General features: G+C 52.7%; 1 protein-coding gene across 8 annotated transcripts in view; it reads left to right on the forward strand.

Moving 5' to 3' along the window:
• Positions 1-2,292: 2,292 nt before the first annotated feature.
• SMOX (spermine oxidase) overlaps positions 2,293-12,563 on the forward strand; it is a 46,180-nt gene continuing 35,909 nt past the window's right edge. For 5 of the 8 annotated variants that reach the window (XM_061207829.1, XM_061207832.1, XM_061207834.1 and 2 more), the window contains exon 1: positions 2,293-2,468. The gene's annotated coding sequence lies outside the window, so the exon portion shown is untranslated. Of the gene's footprint in view, positions 2,469-5,679; positions 5,768-12,563 lie in introns of those variants that run through there. The other 3 variants (XM_061207830.1, XM_061207835.1, XM_061207831.1) reach the window with 3 other exon arrangements.

The raw sequence follows: 12,563 nt of genomic DNA on the forward strand, positions 1-12,563 counted from the left end.
TTTGTGAACCTACTGTGTGCTTGGCACACAGTTTGGGGTCCATTCATCTTCTAATGGTAAACAGTGCCCTGACTTCACCCTTCCTCACTCTCCATCCCTGTGGTTTAGATGGGATCAACCCCAGGGTTGGGCTTGTGATTCAGGCCCCAACAATGACATGTGACCCAGTCAGAGCCAACTTGGTGTACCTTTGCTTTTTGCTGGGACAGCTGAAAGAAATGAGGACTTGGGCTGTGAGGATGGAGCCTAGAGCTGCTGGCAGCCATCCTGTTGCTGCAAAGAACAGAGATGAGAGATGAGAAGAGGAAGACCAAGTCTTGATATTTTTTGAGATTCTTGGTACTGGATCAGTCATACCATTGGAGTCTTCTGTTATGTGAGCCTGCACATCTCCTATTTGCTTACAACAAGTCAATTTAAATAGTTTCCCAACATTTGTAATTTGTCAAGTCCACCTTTTTCTTTTTTTTTAAAGAGTGTAAGATTTTTTTTTAATGAATTTATTTTATTTATTTTATTTTTGGCTGTGTTGGGTCTTTTGTTGCTGCGCGCGGGCTTTTCTCTAGCTTTGGTGAGCAGGGGCTACTCTTCGTTGCGGTGCGTGGGCTTCTCATTACGGTGGCTTCTCTTGTTGCAGAGCACGGGCTCCAGGCGTGCGAGTTTCAGTAGTTGCGGCTCATGGGCTCTAGAGTGCAGGCTCAGTAGTTGCGGCACATGGGCTTAGTTGCTCCGTGGCATGTGGGATCTTCCAGGACCAGGGCTCGAACCCGTGTCCCCTGCATTGGCAGGTGGATTCTTAACCACTGCGCCACCAGGGAAGCTCTGTCAAGTCCATCTTAATCTTGTTTAATACAAGTCTTTGGAGTAGAGACCATTTTACGGATGAGAAAACTGAAACACAGATTAACTTCCTCAAGGCCACATGGAGGCAGAATCCAAACCCAAGAAAGCTAATCCTGAGAGCCCACTTATAAACATTCTGCTCTCCTTGGTGACAGGGAAGGATTCACAAAGGGGGGTGTGACATTTAACCTGACATTTAACTCCAAGGGGACACAGGGGTTTGTTAGGAGCAGGGAGAAAGGCTTCTAGGTGGAGGGAATAGCTTGGGCAATGACAAGGACTTTGCGCTAAGAAGAAACCTCACCTGAAATTCACCTTGTCCCTGGCCTGCAGTCTGTACTCAAGAGTGTCCCTCTTTCAGGGGAGCATCAAACTCCATTTCTGCAGGAACACCTCTGTCTTCCTGGCCTCTGGACCCATGTGTACCTATGCTCTGCACTGGGGCCTGGTGGGTTCCCTGTGGGGTCCAGGTTAGGTGGGGCACCCTCCTCAGCCTGAAAGACAGTTCAGGCAGGGACCCAGCTTCCACAGAAGGCTTGCCCCCGTTGGACTGGATCTCTATCAGCCCCAGGAGGCCCTGGAGATGCTCACAGGTTAAACAGAATGAAATTGTCAGAGACCACTGCCCCCTACCCCCCCTTAAAGTAGAACAATGAAAGACTACTGGGGAGCAGAATCTCAAATAGAAAAAGAATAAACAAATAACCTCCAAATCTTTGATTTTTTTTTTTAAGGAAAAAAATGACCCTCATACTTACAGTTGCTTCGGGTTTTATTAAATTCAGGACGAGGCAGTAGGTACCAGTGAAAGATACTTCTTACAGAGGCCACCTCCGCTCAAGGTCGTGGCTGTGAAGGGACAGGCTCCAGCGATTTGAATGCCCCCTTTCCCCTTGCAGTTGAAGGTTCGAGATTAATGAGAGGAGGTATGGGAGGGGGTGGTGGTGGCTGGGTGCGGCAGTAGTGTTGCAGAGAAAATGAGGTTGGAGGTGGCCCCCTGGGGACGAGCCCTCTGACCCCAACTGAGATCCAGTGGAGGGTCTGCTGGAGTGAAGGCAGCTCCGGGAGGACAGAGAGGCGCCCCTTCCTTTCAACAGGAGGGTTTCGAGTTCTGCGGGTAAACTGAGGCCTGCGTCCTTGCTCTGCTCGTCGCCTGGCAGGCAGCTTCGGCTCCACGTTACGCCCAAGCACAGGGCGCGCAAGGCTGGGCTGCCTGCTTTTCTTTTGGGGACAGGTGGGGACGTTCGGCGCCCAGCCTGAGGAGGGGGCCGTGGAACCCAGGTGGGGAGCGCTGGACCCGGGTCCCTCCGCAAGGAGAGTCACTGAGGTTGTCTGACAACGCAGCCTTCAGCCTCCCCACCCGCGGCGGGAGGGTCAGGGGAGGAGCTCGTTGCGTCCCCGCCCCGAGGCGGAGCGGGGGCCGGGCCTGAACAGACAGGGAGGGGTGGGCCGGGGACGCTAGGCGGAGCGGGGCCCCACACAGGCCGCGGCGGCTGGCTCGGGCCCCTACGGTCCCGGCGGCGGCTGGAGGAGGAAGCCAGGCGGCTGAAGAGAAGGGGAGGCGGAGGAGGCCGAGGTGGAGAGCCGCTCGTCGCAAACTCACTTCCCCGGCTCAGCAGGGAAAGGTACCACGCGCGCCTGCTCCCGGCTCCCCGACCCCCGGCCGCCGGCCCCGCTCGAGCGCAGGCTGGAGCTGCGTCCGCCGCGGGAGGGTGAGGGGCCCGCCGCGGCCCCGAGGGCTCGGCCGGCCCGGGGCTCCGGCAGCCGGAGCGGCGCTCGGGCGGGAGGGCCAGGTTGCCCGGCATTCCCGGAGGCCGGCGAGGGCGGTGGGCGCCGCGCCCCTTCGCTCGCGTCGTGGGAGGCGGCGGTCAGGCCGGGTGGCGGTGGTCCCGAGGCGAGGGGCTGTGGGAGGGTGGAAGGCAGGCAGGACCCTGGGGCTGCGTGCAGCTGGGGAGTGCCCGCGGCGCCCGGCGGGCGCGCTCCGTGGGCGCAGACAAAGCCGGGCGCGGACGCCCCGCGACGGCTTGGGCCGCCCAGAGCATGGGCACTGGGGAGGGAAGAGGAGGCGCCGGGGCGACGGCTGGGACACGGGGAGAGGCTGGGCCGCCCTCCCAAAGGGCGTCCAGGTGGTCTTCTCGGGGTGTCCCCCGGAGAATGTGGGGAGCAGCTCTCTCCGAAGAGCCAACTAGGGGCTCACGGGCTGCGCTGGGCTAGGCGAGAGCCAGGCTCGGAAAGGGGTAGGGAGTGTCGAATGCTCAATTTGGGGGAGGGACTCAGAGAAGCCACTGCCCAGGGGTCGGGGCTGGGGCTCTGGTAGAGCCGGTGAGGGGCCTGGGGACCCCCTCGGAGCTTGCACCAGGAAGCGGGGTATGGCCTGATAAGAGAAGCGCCGTGGCTGGCACCTGTGGTGAGATGTGCCCACAGGTTGGTTGAACAGTCTGCCGGTGGTGGCACATCCCGTGCCAATCCGCGGAGGGGATGGGTAACTTGTCCGTGTTTGGAGCAGGCAGCAAAACGGCAAGTGTCTAGGGGGGTCACTGGAATGGGTAGGCGTGCATCTGAAAGTGTGTGCAGTTAAGGCCCCACATCTGCGTTTTGCATCTTTGCCCCCCTCCCTTTTCCTCTTGTTAGCTGGGCTCCTGCCACAGGCTAATGCCTAACTAGGGTTCCAAGATGGTCTGCTCCCTGTCCCCCATTCTTCAAGTTACTTCCCCTCGCTCCAGTATTAAAAGTGGCTACTTTCCCCCTGGATCATTCACAACAGTGTAAGAACATGCTTTGCCACCCCTCCCCTCCATTTTATGGACCCCCTTTTTGCCTTCATCCCTCATTCTCCCCTAGCTACAGACACACTTCTCCATTTCCCTTCACAGCAAAACTTCTCCAGAGAGCTGTCTGTACTTGTGGTCCCTGGGTTCTTCAGCTCACTTGACCTGGCTTTGGTCCCACCAATTCACTGAAACTACCCAAGTAAAGGTCTCCTGTGATTTACACTCCCCCACAAGTAGGTCTTCCTTGACCTCCCTTGGTCTTGATCATTCTCTCCCATATCCTTTCTTGGCTTCTCCTGGTTTTCTTCCTTACCAACCCCCCTTTCCCCCCACCAAAGCCCTTCCTTACTTGTCTTTAAGGACAACTCCTTCACTCACTCTGAATGTTGGAGGATCCCCAGACTCTGTTCTCAGCCCGCTCCTCTCCCCTGAGTCCCTTCTATTTACATACCCCTCAAGCTCTCATTTTTTCTTATAAGTTTTAAAATCAAACATTAATTTACAAACACAGGTCTTAAATGTATATCATTTTCATTCTCATGATTTTAACTGGCAAATTTTATCTTCAGTCCCAACCTCTCTATCCAGCCACCCGTCTGATGACTTATGGCGTCATAGGTATGAAAAAGTTAATATGGGTGGAACAGAACCCTGACTGCGCTCCCCAAGCATGACTCTCTGCAGGCCTTCCCATCTCAGTAAAGGGCCCATAACCCACCCACCATTAAAGACAGGAAACCAGGTGGCATCATCTCCTCCCTTTTCCTCCCTCTCCACATCTAGTGCTACAGCAAGTGCTTTTGGTTCTTTTTGCCAAATCTATCTCAGGCCTATTCTTCATGCTCTGACTCCACTGCTGCTGCCCTAGGCTACTGCCCCAGGCCAAGCCACTTTTTATATCTTGCCTGAATATTGTAGTAGCTTTTGCCTGCTTTCCCTAAGTCTGCAATTGCCTCCTCAAATCCATTTTAACAGAGCAGCAAGAACAATTTAGAAAAATATTGAGTAGTCTCATTCCTCTAAGACCCTCAATAGCTCCCTATTGCACTTGGAATGAAATTTCAAAGCTTTCCCCTGGCCTTTCAGATCTTCCAAGGTCTGGTCACTGCTGACCTCCCCCAGCCTTATCCTAACACTGTCCCCTTTTCATCTTCCTGACAGCCACACCTGAATCACTTCTGCCCCTTGAACACCTAAGCTTTTTCCTGCCCTGTGTTCTTTGCCTGTGCTGTTTTCTCTGCCTGGAATGTTCTTCCAAGGTTTTCTACTGGGCTGGCTATGCTCCTTCTTATTTTTCAGGTCTCAGCTTAAATATGCCTTCCTCATATGCCTTCCCAGTCTTGGTAGAAGCCCATCATTCCCTGTAATTCATCGTAGCACCTGGTTTACTTTCTTCATTGTATTTATCACAGTTCATAACCATTTCTTGCAGTTGTCTGTTTACTTTTTCTGGCTTTCTAAGGGCTGGAACCTTGACTGAATGGCCCACTGCTGTATCTAGAGCATTTAGCACAGTCCCTGGCATGTAGCTGATACTCAGGAAATCTTGAGCCAGGTGGAAAGGTCAGGGCAGTGCAGGAGCCCCCTGTAAACCTCAGGTGATCCTAAGGATTTTTATTTTCTTTCCATGAAAGCAGTTGTGCAAATCACTGCAAGAATCTGAGGGGGTCAGTGGGAAAAAGGGAAGGCTCAAAGGCAGGCCTGTATGCCTAGTGGGAGATTGGGTGGGTCTGAGGGGGTGTGGAGTTGATGTGGGTTGCTGTGGGTGGGGGAGAAATGATTTCCTTTGCTCTCTTTGGTGGAAATCCAGACTGGGTCAACAGAGGAGTGTGTGCCTGTGTGCTTGTGTGTGTTTTCTAACTCATGAGATGGGGATGGCCTGGGCAGCCAGGGCTTTATTTTACCCAATCTCTTGGGTGACTGCTGGGTGCCTAGCCCTCAGGGCAGGGAGTTGAAGGGGAGGAAGAAGCTGGAGTTGGGGGTCTCTTAGACCCTTGTCTTTCCACACACAGCTCTCCTTTTTGCACAGAGGAGCCAACTGAGAATTGAGCTGTTTGGCTAGTGCTCTCAGAATGGAGGGCTAAGAAATGAGGGACCTCAGATCTGGGAGAGGGAAGCTTGGCCCTGGACGGCGGGACTGGTGATGGACCAAGGTAACATTGGGAAGTGAACGCTGGAACTAGGGGATAGGGGTTCAGATCAGGGCTGGGCTGGCATGCCTAGGAAAAGCTTTGAGCTGGGATAGATGGAAGAAAGGAGGGTATCCTGGGTGGGAGAAATCAGGCAGAGGCCAAGAGGCTAGGCCAGGGCCCTGGTATACTCACTGCGTGCCAGGCAGTGTTCTAAGGACTTTGCAAATATTAGCTCCTTTGATCCTCTTTTCTTTTTAATAAATTTATTTATTTATTTATCTTTTTATTTTTGGCTGCATTGGGTCTTTGTTGCTGCACATGGGCTTTTTCTAGTTGCAGCGAGCGGGGGCTACTCTTCATTGTGGTGGCTTCTCTTGTTGCGGAACACGGGCTCTAGGTGCGTGGGCTTCATTAGTTGTGGCACGTGGGTTCAGTAGTTGTGGCTCGTGGGCTCTAGAGCGCAGGCTCAGTCGTTATGGCACACAGGCTTAGTTGCTCCGCGGCATGTGGGATCTTCCCGGACCAGGGCTTGAACCCGTGTCCCCTGAATTGGCAGGCAGATTCTTAACCACTGCGCCACCAGGGAAGTGCTCCTTGAATCCTCTTAACAGCTCTGTAAGGTAGGTCTTATTCCCATTTTCCAGACTGGAAGACTGAGGCACAGTCATACAGCTCGGTAGTGACAGAGCAAGGATTTGAACTTAGGCAGCCTGGCTCCAGAATAAATGCTCTAAGACACTCTACTCTGTCACTTCTTTCATGCCTCTCAGATATGCGCCAGCTGAAGTCTTCTTAACAAATGTTTTTTCCTGACCCGCAGAGGTGCCTGGCCTCGGGGCTGGGGAGGTAGGAAAGAAGTCACACCCTGTAAGGTAGAAAGGCTCCTCACTCAGAGTGGGCAGCTGAGTCTCTCTGTTTCTTCCAGGAGGGGCTCTGGGCCCAGGCCAGGTAGTTGGGTGTCATGCACACTGTGATTTCTGAGAGCTAGGGAGGACACCTACTTCTCGTACAAAAACAGCTCCCTGCTTGAGATGCCACCATTGGAGTGTCACTTCTCTGGGTTCAGCATTGCCACGTTGCCCTCTTCATCTGCCTCTGGAGAGCCCAGAGAGGTCAGGTAGGAACTCTGCAGATAAACTGGCCTGTTTTGTATTCCATCTAGGATGTTGTGAGGTGGAGCTTCAGACTTGGCCTTGGGAAACCTGGATGGGGGTCTGAGTAGGGCTGGACTGAAGGTGGGAGCAGAGCTGGGGGAACAGAGAAATGGGAACTGAAAAGAGCTTAATCCACTTCAGTATTGGCCCTGTCCTTACCCCTTTTTGTCTGTCTGTAAAATGAGATTAGAGAGACTTTTTTTTTTGCTCCCCAGAGGTTGTAGAAGCCAGGAACTCCTTGAGGTTACATGCTTGAGTACCTTCTTGCAGACCCAGGGTAAAGAGTGAGGACTCCCCATGGGATGCCCGTCTGTAGGAACTGGGCCAGGAAGGAGGGAGTGGGGAGGAGGGTGTGGCAGCCTTGTCCTTTGAGGCTTTCCTGTTTGGTCATGAGGACACCTCTGGGCAGGTGACTTGGCCTCCCAGGGGCCTGGCTAATAGGCTGAGAAAGGGTTTGCTGACCACACAGGGCTGGAGTCTCTTTGCTGCAAATTCTGACCCCAGGGTTTAGGGGATCTGCTCATCTATCTCAGATCCTCCCAGCCCTCCAGGAAAAGAGGGAGGCAGACTCAGTGGCATTCTCTTCTGCATTTTGGGAAACTGAGGCCCGGAGCAAGCACATTGCTGCTGGAAGCTCACTAGGCCCATGTTTCTGAGGAGTGCTCCTTCTCTGGAGTATGCAGGAGGCTTGTCCACACTGCTTGAGTCCTTGTCTGCTGAGTTGAGGTGAAGGCTGTGGCAGAGCCTGAGTCCAGCAGGCTAGAGCTGAGGGTGGACTTTCCAACAACTGGACACTGGGCCTTTTGTTACCTCTGGTTGGCACCTGGCATCTTCTATGCCCCACTCTGGTGCTTGGGGCCACTGGGAACACAGGACAGGGTCCCCACTCACCAGGAAATAAGAATGAGCCATGCCAGATATGATGTAATGAGGTGCAGTTCAGACCAGCTTCTTGGAGGAGGCGGTGCTTTTAGAGCGCCCTGAAGTCTTGGGTAGCTTTGACCGACACAGGAGGGGATGGCATTCCTGAGGTGGAAGGGGAGCCCAGGCCTGGACAAGTCAGTCAAATCATTGATTGTCAAGCCACTGAGTCTAGACTTGATTCACTAGGCCCTGGGGAGCCATCAAAGCTTATAGGCCATAGGTGCAAGGAATTGATTAGAGCAGTGGTCTATAAAATTACTTCCCAAACTCTAGCATACATGTGGACAGCTTGTTAAAATTCAGGTTCCAATTCAGCAGGTCTGGGGTGGGGCCTGAGACTCTGCGTTTCTATCAAGCTCCTGGGTGGTGTGATGCTGCTGGCCAATGGGTTATCTTTGTGTAGTGAGGGTTGAGACTGGGGACTTTGGGCCAGGCAGGTACAGGGATGGGCACAGATCAGGTGAGACCCGAAACAGATAAAGGGGACTGTCCTGGCTCGTGTGAACTGTGTTGGGGGAGGCGTATAGACTGCTTGTATGGGGGCAGGGCAGAGGGGAGCATGTGGAGGGTATGGGATGCAGGGGCTACTCTGTTGGGGGAGTGGGGCTGGGTGAGGTGCTTCTGGGGACTTGGGTCTCAGGCTGGGAGCACAGGCCTGATTTCTAGGGTGCCTGACTTTGAGGAGCTCCCAAAACCATGAGAAAGTGTCTTAGGCGACTGCCCCTGGGCAGGGTGACATGCAGGCGGCACGTAGGGCATCTTATCTTTCCCCACAGCCAAGCCCGGCCCTGTGGTTAGCCAATCTGGGGTGAGCACTCTTCCTCCAGCCAGGGTTGGGCCAAGGAGATTGGGGAAACAGCTGACGCCAGCCTTAGACATGCCATCTTCTCCTGAAAGCCCCTAAAGTCCCCCCAGCTGCTGAGCTCTCACCCCCAGCGAGCATCCCTGACCCCCGCCTGGCCTGCGTGAGTCCTTGTAGCTGCTCTGATGGTTGCATGAGCTGCTGTTGGGGTCTTATCCCACTCAGGCCACCTCCCCAGTGCACCTGGAAGTGGGGAGGCCTGGATGCTTCATTCTGCTCTGCCCCTGGCTGAGACACTACAGGCAAGTGTCTGCTCTGCTCTGAGGACTCAGTTTCCTGTAAATTGAGGGATTCAGTCCCCTCTCTGGGGAGCAGGGGAGAGAGTTGCAGGGTTTGTTGAGTAGAGCACTGCATGTTCCCAGAATAGCAGCTTAATACATTTTAATTTTGGTTTACTATTGAAACTTGCGTGCTGATGATGGAGTAGAATGAGCAATTTGCCCAGAAGAGCTGTCCAGCTTGATTTGGGGATCTCCCAAGACCCCTTGTTCTCTGGGCTTTGCAGAGCCTGAAGGGTGGTATCTGAGACCACTGGTCAGATGAGGTCCTTCTAGACCCTAGCAGGAGGGTAGGCAGTCACCTCACCCAAAGAAAGGTGGGAAGGGCAGACACTAAAGGCAGAGGTTCTGTTGCCCTGGGCAGTGCCAAGAGGGGCTTTCAGGCTAAGCTCTCAAAATGTCACTCATAACTCCTAAAAGGATAACCGCCCCCACTACCCCTCTTGATTCCTACCCATGTGCCCCCTGCTGTGCCAGGCTGTCCTGAGGGGGTGGGAGGAGGTGGCATTTCTCAAAGACTGTTCTGACAGACCTCAAGGGTTCAGGGGACAAACAAGGGTAGAAACTGGAAAATCCACTCCACTATCCTATGGGAGATTCAGAATGCATTTAAGAGAATTAAAGGCTTTGACAAGTCCTGTAGAAAAGAAACTGGTGTTTTCTAAACTCATTTGATCACAGACGATTTTTTTTTTTGAAGACATCCTAATAATGACCAACTGACCAATAGAACACCTGGTGGGAAGGGCTGATATGAGAGGATGCTGCTCCATGAGAGACTACAAACACGGGTGATGGGTGGGTCCAGAAGTGCCAGGGCGGGAAGGTAGGATGGAACAGTAGCTTCCTGGGGAGGTGGACTTTGTGGGATGGGTACATTTGGAGAGTTAGTGGAAGAAAAGGGTACTGTAGAGGGAGGGATGGCCTGGAGGGGACTGGGGCCCAGGACCAGCCCTGGGTTCTAGTGGCAGCAGCTTTGCTTCACTGTGGGTGAGCAAGGGACCCAATAGTAACCAGGCCTGGGTCTTCGGGATTCTGGGAGGGCCTCCTATCCCATCCTTCCCTCCCATCTTCTTGCCCTGCAAGTTCTTTCCCAGCCTCTTATCTCAGAGAGTGAGGTTGTGATCCCTGGGCAAGAAGGTAAAACCTCTCTGTGTCTCACTATCCTCATTTGTACCATGGGGATAATGTTACCTCCCTCATAGGGTTGTTGTGATTCTTGTTGGCTGCTCTTAATGTGATTGACATGGCTGCAGGCAGTGTCTCCAGGAAGGACCCAGGGAAGGGGACACTCGTCAGGGATTTGAGAGGCACAAAGGTCAGCAGAGAGCATGTAAGGCTCAGGATAGGGTCTTGATTAGAACAGAGGGGTGATTTTCCAGAACAGCAAGAAAAGAGTGAGGACTGACTTCCTGGGGGAGTGGCTAGCAGGGTGGAGATATCTGGGCAGAGTGAGGAGATTTCACAGGCCACCCTGGGCCCTGTGGGCCTAGTCTGGGTATGGGAGTCGTGGGGTCCAGTGGGTGTATGTAGGAGACAGGGGGGCTGAGGGCAGGGAGGAGGTGTCAGGGACCTGCCTTCATTCGTTAGGCCACTGGGAGCCATTGAAGGTTTTTGAGCAGGGCAGTGGTTTGATCAGATCAGTGATTTAGTGAGAAAAGTGGCAGGGTGTGATAGTGGGTTGGGGGTACAGGACCCCTCCCCCCTCATTGGGCTTCCTTAGAGAATTGCTGTGTGCTTTCATGTCTCAAGCATGGGGAGGGGCGAGTTGCTCATCCGGCCTCCGCTGTCGCTGGGAGAGAAGGTCAGTGAGGCCACCTTGCCTTGCCCCTCACCACACCTCATATCCTCTGAGGTGTGAGGACTCTTTGTTCAGCAGCTCAGGTGGAAGTGATGCGGTGCAGCATTTCAAACAGCGACCCAGAAGTTGCTGTAATGGTGCGATGTGGGTAATAGGCCTATGTGGTGACAACAGCCCTCAGGGAGGCCCTGGTAGGGGGTGCTCAGTGAGCTTTCTTACCCAGTTCAGCTGCACTTTCTTCTTCCTTTGGCCCTGTCTCTTTCTTCCTCAAATAGGCAGGAGCCCAAGGCTTTTCTTGCTCTCTCTAAATCAGGGGTCAGTAGGATGGAGGATGAAGAAAAGCATTTGGGTTCAATCAGACCAGGGTGGCTTGGCTGTTGTGCGGCGGGGGTAAGTCCAGTACCCCTGACCCTCAGTCCAGATTCCTTTATCATCTAGCTGCTTCTTGCGGGAGGGTGTTAAGGAAGGTGTGATTTAAGACCAAGAGAAGCAGCACTTGGAAATGAGTTGTAATTTATTAGGAAACAGAACAAAGAACCCAGCCACCCTCTGCAGCCTTGTGCCAGGCCCTGGTAGACCCATAATTCCTGTCCTCCCCATGTGGCCCACGGGGCATGAGCTATTTCACAAATGGGAACTCTGGCAGTGCCAGCAAATGGCATGACTGGGTCTCAAGCCCAGGTTCTAGGACATCTGGTTTCATGCCTTTTCCTCAAGTCACAGACCCCTCAGAGCCCGTCTCCAAACCTTCAACCATGCCTTCCTACCCACAACCAGACCTCTTCTCCAAGCCAGCCCAGCCCAGCTCCCCCAAACTCCTGACTCTAGGGAGAAGACACTGATGGGTGCTCCTAGTGGACTGGCAAATAACTAGACCTTGAGTCAGCTAAGTAGGAGACACGCAGGACCACCAGTGGGCAAACATTCATAGGAAAGATTTTTAAATGAGGCCTTTAAATGTTAAACAAACATATCTCTTTTATCTTTTCTATTTTGGAAAATTAAAAATCATATACAATTAATGCAAAACTTTTGAGTTAATATGAGAAAGTAACTCAAGAAAAGGTGATAAACTTGATTCATTCCTTGGTTTTAAAAAAAGAGTAAAGCCTGAGCCTTAGTATCTTACTGAGTATATTTTGGAGTGCCTTATGTTAGATGACAGGTTGTGGAAACTCTCTGAAACTCAGTTTCTTCCTCTGTAGAAGGGGGATAGTGACATGAAGATCAACCGAAATATTCCATGTGAAATGCTTAGCATTGCCCTCTGTACCTTGGACGTACTCAGTGAAAAATAGTGGTAACGATGATAGAATTATAAGAACAGACATTTCTTGATTCCAAAAGCTGGTCAGTTATTAAGTCTCTCTTTGAACTCAATAAAAGAACTTGAAGAATATGTTTATTGTCTAAGCTCAGCGTCTTAACTCTATAGGTGTTCTATGGATTGAATCATGGGGCCCATGGGTGCATTTTGAAATGAACACCATTGGCTTTTCAGACCTAGTTCCAGCTCTTTCTGAGGTTGGCAGGGGTAGGGGAGGGTGGTGTTCTGCTTCAGGGTTGAACTTTATGAAGAGCCCTTTATTGGGTGATCCTGTGTCAGGAGATCCTGTGCTAGGACTTGTTAGGAGAGCATAGTTAAACCACCTTGGAGTTACCAGGAGGGGAAAATCTTGGGCCAGATGACCAGGAGGTGACTGTTTAGAGGGAATTATCATTTAGTTGCTCTTAGAATTTTCTTTTGTGCTGCCAGAAGCCATTAGACCACTATCCTTGTCACTCTTTATGGAGGATA

Source organism: Eubalaena glacialis, chromosome 13 (assembly GCF_028564815.1).
Source record: "Eubalaena glacialis isolate mEubGla1 chromosome 13, mEubGla1.1.hap2.+ XY, whole genome shotgun sequence".
NCBI classification, from domain to species: Eukaryota; Metazoa; Chordata; class Mammalia; order Artiodactyla; family Balaenidae; genus Eubalaena; species Eubalaena glacialis.